The sequence below is a fragment of the Mixophyes fleayi genome, chromosome 2 (assembly GCF_038048845.1).
Source record: "Mixophyes fleayi isolate aMixFle1 chromosome 2, aMixFle1.hap1, whole genome shotgun sequence".
Lineage (NCBI taxonomy): Eukaryota > Metazoa > Chordata > Amphibia > Anura > Limnodynastidae > Mixophyes > Mixophyes fleayi.
The window spans coordinates 56,838,757-56,848,539 of NC_134403.1; the positions used below are offsets into that span (position 1 = coordinate 56,838,757).

The 9,783-nt window shown below is 40.5% G+C and overlaps 1 protein-coding gene across 1 annotated transcript in view; it reads right to left on the reverse strand.

Annotated features, from left to right (window-relative positions):
• Positions 1-9,567, reverse strand: part of TRPC4 (transient receptor potential cation channel subfamily C member 4) — a 198,126-nt gene extending 188,559 nt beyond the window's left edge. The window contains exon 1 of the mRNA XM_075199024.1: positions 8,968-9,567. The gene's annotated coding sequence lies outside the window, so the exon portion shown is untranslated. The remainder of the gene's footprint in view (positions 1-8,967) is intronic.
• Between the last annotated feature and the right edge of the window lie 216 nt (positions 9,568-9,783).

Consider the following 9,783-nt stretch of genomic DNA (forward strand, 5'->3'; position numbering starts at 1 on the left):
CTTCATTCGCTAAATAATTTAAAGGACCCGATTTAAAGAAATTCATACAAATAACATCAAAATGAATCGATTCACTTTACTCATCCTCCCCCACCTCCATCGTTATTCCTTTCAGTCAAATAACTGCTATGCTCCTAATGTTTACACTTATTTTCCTATTGCAGCAACCTAGGTTGCGATAATTAATTGCTGTTGAACAAACACCCTTCTCATCCATTAATCAAATGAGAAATTTGGAAGCAAAGCAGTATGTATCAAATTGAAGGAACTATGTTCTAATGTTTACAGATTCCTCCTAGAACAACGACGGATTTAAAACTTTGCAGGCACCATGAATTTAAACGAAGAAACACACGGTCACTTTTATTATGTAACCAGACTTCCACAACATAAATATAAAAATATATACACAATATAGAGTAATCTCATCCAATTACTTTACTTCCATTAACATCTCACACCAGACCATGGCTAAAAAAAATCATTAAAGAAGATGTTTTCTTCAAGCCAAGATGCATATATTCAGTCTTCTAAATATCAGAGAAATTACTCACAATTCCCCAAGGCTTCTTGTTGCTTCTTCAGAGTGTATATCTGCACGCTGAGACCAGCCACAACACTGTTCTTAATCTACATTTGAAAGTAAGTCGGCCAAACCTCCCTGTAGCTTGTGACATCAGCTATCAAATCCTGGCTTAATGCAGTTCATGGGGTACTGAATTAAATTATGGCTTTACGATACTGTAGCTGGTGAACTTCAGCTGTGAGGGCACAGGTTGCTATCGGTCATGCCGACATCACAGCCTGCTGAGTCTCACCTCCAGTCAAAAGAATTCAAAGAACAATCCAATAAAGAAAAGAAAAAGCAACAATTAGAAGCCTACACAAACCACACTCAATTATGTGTATTGCCCACAAACGATACTTTATTTTACATTATGCTGTGGGGCTATTGTATGTAAATATTTTGATGCTTGAAACTATTCAATTTGTGCAATTATTTTCTCCTTCTATGATAATATCATGTATTACACAAAGTAACATGATGATGAAAGGATGCCTGGGTAGTATAGATACATGAGGCTGGTGTAAGTCTAGAGAAGCCCAGGGAAAACCAAAGAGGAAATATTCTACAATGAAATACATTAAAAAAAATCATGGAGATTTATGTTGTATAATAATGGAGATGTGTGAAGGAACAGTGTTGAGTTTAAAGGTACAGGGGGTTTGAATGATTGATGGTTTATCAGATCTGTACCAATTTTTTTTTCTTTCACTTTAATTGGACTGATGGAGGAAAACAGAGACCTGACAAGCTGCCACAAAGTTAAGTTATTGAGTTTTTATTTAATGCCAATTAATACCTAGTGTCATGCCATTAAATTATACTTGTTGCCCAATAAATGTTTCAGTACATAAAATACTACGTGTCACAAACGCTTGAGATACTTACTTTTTTCATATCTGTTAATTGTTTGCTAAATTACTAATATACCTGCTCATTGTGGGCCTGATCAGAGGAAAAGAGGGAATTTAATGTGACCCTGGAAACTATTCTTAATATGGCCTTATGTGGTAGGTGTGGTCAAACTGGCAGTAGGCAGGGTGAAAGCAACAGGAGGTGGGCTGCTGGTGGGGGTGCCGCCACGCAGTCGGATGTGGGAGTAATCAACACACAAGGGATGTAGCCTTCATTTAGACAGTGTAGGGCCATTCTCTAACAATTTCCCTTTCAAACACTAGCAAGGCTGCTTGCACCACTGGTATGTGCATATGGCAGAGCAGTGTAAAGTGGGATATAGAGGAATACCTTGCCAACTATCCACATTAACCGGCTATACCAACCCAACACTACAACAATAACACCACCCATCTCCCTGTATACTGCCCCTATACGACTCCTCTCCCTGCATACTGCCCCAATACCACTCCTCTCCTTGCATACTGTCCCAATACCACTCCTCTCCCTGCATACTGCCCCAATACCACTCCTCTCCCTGCATACTGCCCCAATACCACCCCTCTCCCTGCATACTGCCCCAATACCACTCCTCTCCCTGCATACTGCCCCAATACCACCCCTCTCCCTGCATACTGCCTCAATACCACCCCTCTCCCTGCATACTGCCTCAATACCACCCCTCTCCCTGCATACTGCCCCAATACCACTCCTCTCCCTGCATACTGCCCCAATACCACTCTTCTCCCTGCATACTGCCCCAATACCACTCCTCTCCCTGCATACTGCCCCAATACCACTCCTCTCCCTGCATACTGCCCCAATACCACCCCTCTCCCTGCATACTGCCCCAATACCACTCTTTTCCCTGCATACTGCCCCAATACCACTCCTCTCCGTGCATACTGCCTCAATACCACTCCTCTCCCTGCATACTGCCCCAATACCACTCCTCTCCCTGTATACTGCCCTAATACCACTCTTCTCCCTGTATACTGCCCCAATACCCCTCTTCTCCCTGCATACTGCCCCAATACCACTCCTCGCCCTGCATACTGCCCCAATACCACCCCTCTCCCTGCATACTGCCCCAATACCACTCCTCTCCCTGCATACTGCCCCAATACCACCCCTCTCCCTGCCCCAATACCACCCCTCTCCCTGCATACTGCCCCAATACCACTCTTCTCCCTGCATACTGCCCCAATACCACCCATCTCCCTGCATACTGCCCCAATACCACTCCTCTCCCTGCATACTGCCCCAATACCACTCTTCTCCCTGTATACTGCCCCAATACCACTCCTCTCCCTGCATACTGCCCCAATACCACTCCTCTCCCTGCATACTGCCCCAATACCACCCCTCTCCCTGCATACTGCCCCAATACCACTCCTCTCCCTGCATACTGCCCCAATACCACTCCTCTCCCTGCATACTGCCCCAATACCACTCTTTTCCCTGCATACTGCCCCAATACCACTCCTCTCCATGCATACTGCCTCAATACCACTCCTCTCCCTGCATACTGCCCCAATACCACTCCTCTCCCTGCATACTGCCCCAATACCACTCCTCTCCCTGCATACTGCCCAATACCACTCCTCTCCCTGCATACTGCCTCAATACCACTCCTCTCCCTGCATAGTGCCTCAATACCACCCCTCTCCCTGCATACTGCCCCAATACCACTCTTCTCCCTGTATACTGCCCCAATACCACTCCTCTCCCTGCATACTGCCCCAATACCACTCCTCTCCCTGCATACTGCCCCAATACCACTCCTCTCCCTGCATACTGCCTCAATACCACCCCTTTTCCACACACTGCACCAATACCATTCCTGTGCCTGCACACCTCAATTATACTAGCCTTCTGCTCACACACCTCCCCAATACCACCCCTATGCCCACACTCTCCTAACTTCCTACCTCCTGCAGGATCACAGTGACAGTCAGCAACTGACAGCAAATCTGTTGTGATTTCTATTGAGAAAAGGCAGCTGAAGAACAGGAAGGGGATGGATGGACCAGCCCAGGACCGGTCCACGTGACGCCTTTACTAAGATGGCTGGGGAGGGGCCATCCACTAGGAAGTGGTCATGTGTACTCGGGTGACTGATATCCTACGCGCCCTCTTCTCCACCAAGGGAAAATTATATAAACCATTTATTTAAAAAAAAAAATCAGAATGGGGGGGGGGGGGGATAAACACGGGTGGCCCCATTATGTTACCAGCCTACCAGGAAAAGTCCCGGCATGGCCACTGGCCAATTCGCCCCTGGACACGATGCAGCATTGGATGCAAGGTCCTTTGCGTGCCGTGTCTTGCGTGAAATAGCTCTGCGCATGCTCAGAAACGGACGTTACACCAATGATCACAATTCATGTCTGAGTGCAGATGACACTTACTGCTGCCTACGTTTTGATGGGCGGAATGGGGGAGGGAAGGGACGGATTAATGTAAGCCATGTACAGAAGAGTGTGCCGAAGGCAGTCATTACAGTTGCAGCCAATTAAAGTTCTGGATTTCTCTTAAATATGTATTTTTTTGCTATACCAGATTAAGAGCATCAGCTCCAGGGCTGGTGTAAGTGCCGACTGACAGTGATGACTGTCACAGAATCATTTTTGCATAAAAAAAACTACATGTATGCATGACACTAGATAGCACAGTACATGTGTATGCAAGGAAGAGAAACTATAAAAATGCATGTTATGTACGCCTTAAACACATCCTGATTATGAGTTTAATGTAAAAATGAATCCTTTTCTTTGTTTTGAGCACTTATTTTTACTGGTGATTATAATATGATGAGATGGTAATTACCACTACCAGTAATGCACAGTCTGCTTCTGATGAACAGTAGATGACATTACCTCTTGCAGCATTGCCCTAGTGTTGCTACTGTCCCATGTCACTTTAGGTGATGGGAGTATTGTGATTCTAGATTCTAATTGGTCACCACCAGTGGCTAATTAGAAACCAGGGGCACGTACCCTATATTACACTAAGTGATATATGACTATTGCCACTTGGGCAGCACTAGTTACTAAAGCCTCTCACAGCTGCTACTACAACTGCGGGACCTCATTTTTATCAATCAATATTAAAAAATAGATTATTCATGCTGCTCCCAGGGTGTGTTCTGCTGCAGTTATGGGGCAGCACGGTGGTCTGGTGGTTAGCACTTCTACCTCACAGCACTGGGATCATGAGTTTAATTTTCCTTATTTGTGTGGAGTTTGTACACTCTCCCTGTGTTTCCGTGGGCTTCCTCCCACACTCCAAAACCATACTAGTAGGTTAATTAGCTGGTATCAAATTGATACTAGTCCCTGTGTCTGCGTGTTAGGGAATTTAGACTGTAAGCTCCAATGGCGCAGGGACTGATGTGAGCGAGTTCTTTGTACAGCGTTGCTGAATTAGTGGCGCTATATAAACAGATGATGATGATGATAGAGAACTGAAAGGATGCGCGTGATCTGCAATTTGTGCACCAGTGTGCTAGACATACATTTTATGATTCTTCTCTGTACAGGTCTGCTAACATTTTGTCTGCTTTCTGCCATATTTCTGACCTTTACAAACCTTGTCACATCAGCATGTCATACCCACCACAAGAAATATATTTTGATATTTTGAAGTTGGGTGTTAACTGTACTATTTTACATGTTGCTGGATGTCTGTTTACTTAGAAATTAGTGTTGGTACCTGAATTCTGACAATTGTCTATGAAACTCTATTACTTGTTCCAAGTCTCTCACAGGGAGCAACCAGTTTAATGACCTACAATCACTGACTGCTACAATAGGCTTTTTATTATCTTATTTTTTTCCATTTATTTATAAGAACATACAATTTCTATTGCATCCTATAAATTTGTTTGATCTATCTAGGCATTACACATTCCATTCTTACGTTTTTAGCCACACTTTAAAGGGAAAATATGCTCTACCTTCACAGATGGACAATTAATGTACCACTTGGATACAGTTTTATATCTGCAAAAATGCCTACATATTCCCATAAAGGCCAGGACTACACAGGGGATATTGATACGTGACTGTTTACATGTTGCCTCAGGTCAAAATCACATATAATCAGTCTGATTAAGAGATGCACAATTTGATTACAGTTGTAAGAGACAATGACATCACTCTCGTAATTTAGCCCTTGGGCATAAGATTGAACAGCCATTATTGAAGCATCAAACTTGCCAGGATAATTAATTAGCACCAATGAAAAATGTATTACCACACCTATTCTATTGAAACAACTTAGTTGGTCATGCAACACCTGGAGTATGGAGCACTGCCATGTCCTGGGGGCATGACTAGACGATTGCGCCATTAGGCCATTCCCCATCAATCAAATTAACACATTTTTGGTATTTAGTAGCAGGAGGGCAGTGCTGGGATGATGCGATTCGCTGGGATTTGCGTCACAAAGGCCCGCCCCCCAGCCACATCTAAAGAAATGGCAGTATGCGGAAGGCTGCCCTGCTCTTCCGGGAGTCCTGGAGAACTCCTCCCAGAATTTCGGGCGTCTCCCTGACATTCCAGGAGAGTAGGCAACTATGATTTGAAGGGGTCACTGTAACTGACAGGCAGGGGCAGCCTGGGCTAGGGGGCATCTAAGCCTAGGGCCAGTCGCATAGTGCGCCACCTTGGGCTGGGTCACCTGCATATTTTTCTTTAAAATGTTCCCAATAGGCTGCTGGGTGAAGTCTTGCCCCCTGGGCTAAAAATTGCCAGAATCTCCCCTGCTGAAAGGGCTCATAAGAGCCAACCAACAAATACAGCAGTTACTTTGCCTAAAAACACTCATGATATTAAATCTGTACTATCAGTTTACATTTTTTCATATTGATGTTAAAATAAACTCTTTATCCAGAAAGACAAAAAGTAATTAAGTGGAGTTGTTTGGTGGTGGTCATGTACAAGGGAAATGTGGGAACAGACAGTGCTAATATTAACTGCAACTTAACAATATTTTAGGCCTAGTGCTCCAAAAAACCTTTATTGGGAAGATTTAGTCCTCAGCATTTTGGATAATCCAGTAGATCTCGTAACTATACTTCTACGATTTATAAAACGGAATACTGTTGAAATGTCATTTATTGGGATGGAAAACTCTGAATACCTCACTGATTTGGCATTGATTCCTAGCTAGTAACAGCTCATACATGATGTGAAAGAAACGGCAGTCCATTGATTATAGATATAATCAGTGGTCGAAGTGGATATCTGGAAGTAGCATAATGAATAATGCAATGGAAATGTAAGTGAATGATTTTGGATAGTTTTACAATGAAGGCGGTAGAAGACGTGGCGATATGGCATACCACTGTATACACCCCCACTTCCACCGCTCTTTATAATAGTGCATAGTAATCAGAAAGCAGTCACAGAACTTTTAAAGAAAATAAGTGTTCATTCCATTTAAAAGAAGGTCAACATTTCGGAATCCATACAACCCATTAACAAGACTTTTGGGCGAGTGCTTTCCTTGTTGTTATTTGTGTGGGTATATATATATATATATATATATATATATATATATATATATATATATATATATATGTATATATATATATATATATATGTATATATATATATATATCTCATTTATCTTTCCATATATATATATATATATATATATATATATATATATATATATATATATAATGCTTCTGGATCACTAACAGTATGATATCAGAATAATGGATTTGCTTTAAAGAAACTCATACAAAACTATGAAGTTAGCATGACTATTAAAACCATTTTTTTTGCAAATATGTTGGCACAGGCTTCATATTGTTAGTGGGCACGGAATGGCAGCGCATTAGTACTGTAAAACTTCCACAAACAGAATGCCAGTAGCTCCTTATGTGAAAGGAGTGGAGTTTCGCAGGGTGCACCGTAGGTGATTTTTAATCCATTGTCAGGTTGCTATGCACTGCACACTGCATAGCAACCCCACCATGACACCTGTCTTGTGAACAACAGTAAGCTCTAAAATGCTTCTAAATACAGAGTGCAAGGGGGCGACAAGTTTATCCTTATTCTAATAAGTACACAGAAGAAAAATAGAGTTTCAGTTCAATACATATTTAAATTCAATTCATGATTTAGCTTTATTACTTCATCATTGCTGTTAAGACTTTTGGGAGGTTTTGAACAGTCATTATCTGTAAAAATCAACATTTATTATCATTTATGTTACAATCTGATTAACTTAAATTTTTTAAATATCTCACAAATGATAGAGCACAAAAGGTGTAAGATTTCACAGTGCATGTCTTTTGGTGGACATCATAAAAAAAAAGAAACGCTTTAAATATTTTCTTCAAAATCATTTTAACTTTATTTATATAGTAAAGTAAAAATCAATGTGTGTGTATTGTTTCCTCAACGTATCAGGAATCTACATCGGGAGAAATGCTTTAACACCATTTTCTCTAGTGATAAGGGCATAATCCAAGGCAGACTGCTGTCTGTAATTTAATTAAATTGCTCCAGTCTTCTGGATAAAACACTAATGATGCTAAATGGTAGTGATGTCCTGCTACCCATAACTAGAACATACTATAAATGCTTATCTAAATATCTTTCTCCTTTGTTACTTAGAAGATCTTTAAAACACAATTCATTTAACTGTGACATGTAAAATTTACCACAGCTATCTAATAACCATTCTGTACATTGTATGATGGTAAAATGTAACAACCCCATTAGGTCATCAAGACTCGAAAAACTACACATAACATCTATTTAAATTCTCCAACTATCGAAATGTGTTAAACATTGCCTTAATGTATACATTTCAAAGCACTGCTTTATTAATAGAGAATAGTTAATTCTCAGTAAGATAGATATATTGGTATTGGTAAGTTTAATTTCTAGTTAAAAACAAGCCACAGCTGGAAAATCTGGATATGTACAGATTTATCTATAATATCGCACCTACATTATAATCATTGTACACAATATACCACAGGCATGGTTAACTACTAGTGTCTTAATTTGTTTATTGTAATTAAGTTCCACAGATAAATATATAAAGTACACAGTTCCAGAGCCTTTTAAGTCCAACAATCACCATGGCACAGCAAACTTGCAAACTATCATTTGCATTTTAAATAGGAAACATTTGTTTGCAAACTGTTTTTTATATGACATTTGACTGCTCATCCCTCCAGCAGGTGTCAGTCTTTCCCAGCTATAGGACAGCGTTCACTGTACTAAAACAGCCCAATATCTGATATACACAGTACAGCAAATAGTATGTTAAATTGCATAATATATTAACAAATAAAGAATAATAACTACAACAAGAAAAATGATTATTTTTCATTAAAAGCATATTATATCCATGTAAATATGCCAGACAAAGAACTCATTATCCAATTATTATTTTATAGAGCGCATATTTCATTACAGACAAACATGCATGCAAGTATGAGATAAATATAAGATGCATATATTAAGTTATTTAGCACTTACTTGTTGCAACTGCAATATGATGATATCCACAAGTACAGTTCAGTAATTGTCCTGTTTGGCTTTTTCCAAGTGAAACTTCATTATGGTCAGATAATTTTGGTTACAAGGTGAAGCACTGGATGCTCCTACATGCCGTTCTTCATGCCAGTAGTCCGAATTACGCTGTTTCTCACAATATCTAGCAGCTTTTAATATATATTGTTGGAGAGATGGAATCAATAGAGCACTGAGTCAGAGTATCCCGTGATGACTGCACAAGTGCCATCATATAATCTCCAGACTGTCTTGTTGCAGTTAGACAGCATGCACATGAAAGGAAGATTACCAATTCAACTTGTCTGGACTGCTGCTGCCTACATTGACTTATATGGAGCCTGCATTGCTCTCAGCTGTAAAGTATCCGCCTCTCTGGTGAAATCCCGTAGGGTATCCCTTCATGCTGTTTTGATCTCCCTGCTTTCCCACTCGATTATCTCCTTCTCCCACTCTCTGAGTAGTTCTCCTTCCTCCCACTCTGAGTTAAAGCTCCTCTGCTGCATCTCCCCCATTGCTCACTGATCACCAGCTACTGATTTGCCAGCTCCATTTGCCTGAGCAGTGTTTTTCTCTTACTGTCACTCATAGCAAAATCTGCTGAGCTACCCACAGACAGATAGAGCCTGACAAAAGTATTACGATTTTAATCAGGTCATTGCTATTCTATTGAATTTAAATAACATATCATAGACATCTTTTTAGATCAAAGGGAATGCAAAAAAAAACCCCATCAAAGATAAAACATTTAATAAAACATTTTTTTTTTCATAACAAATTAAA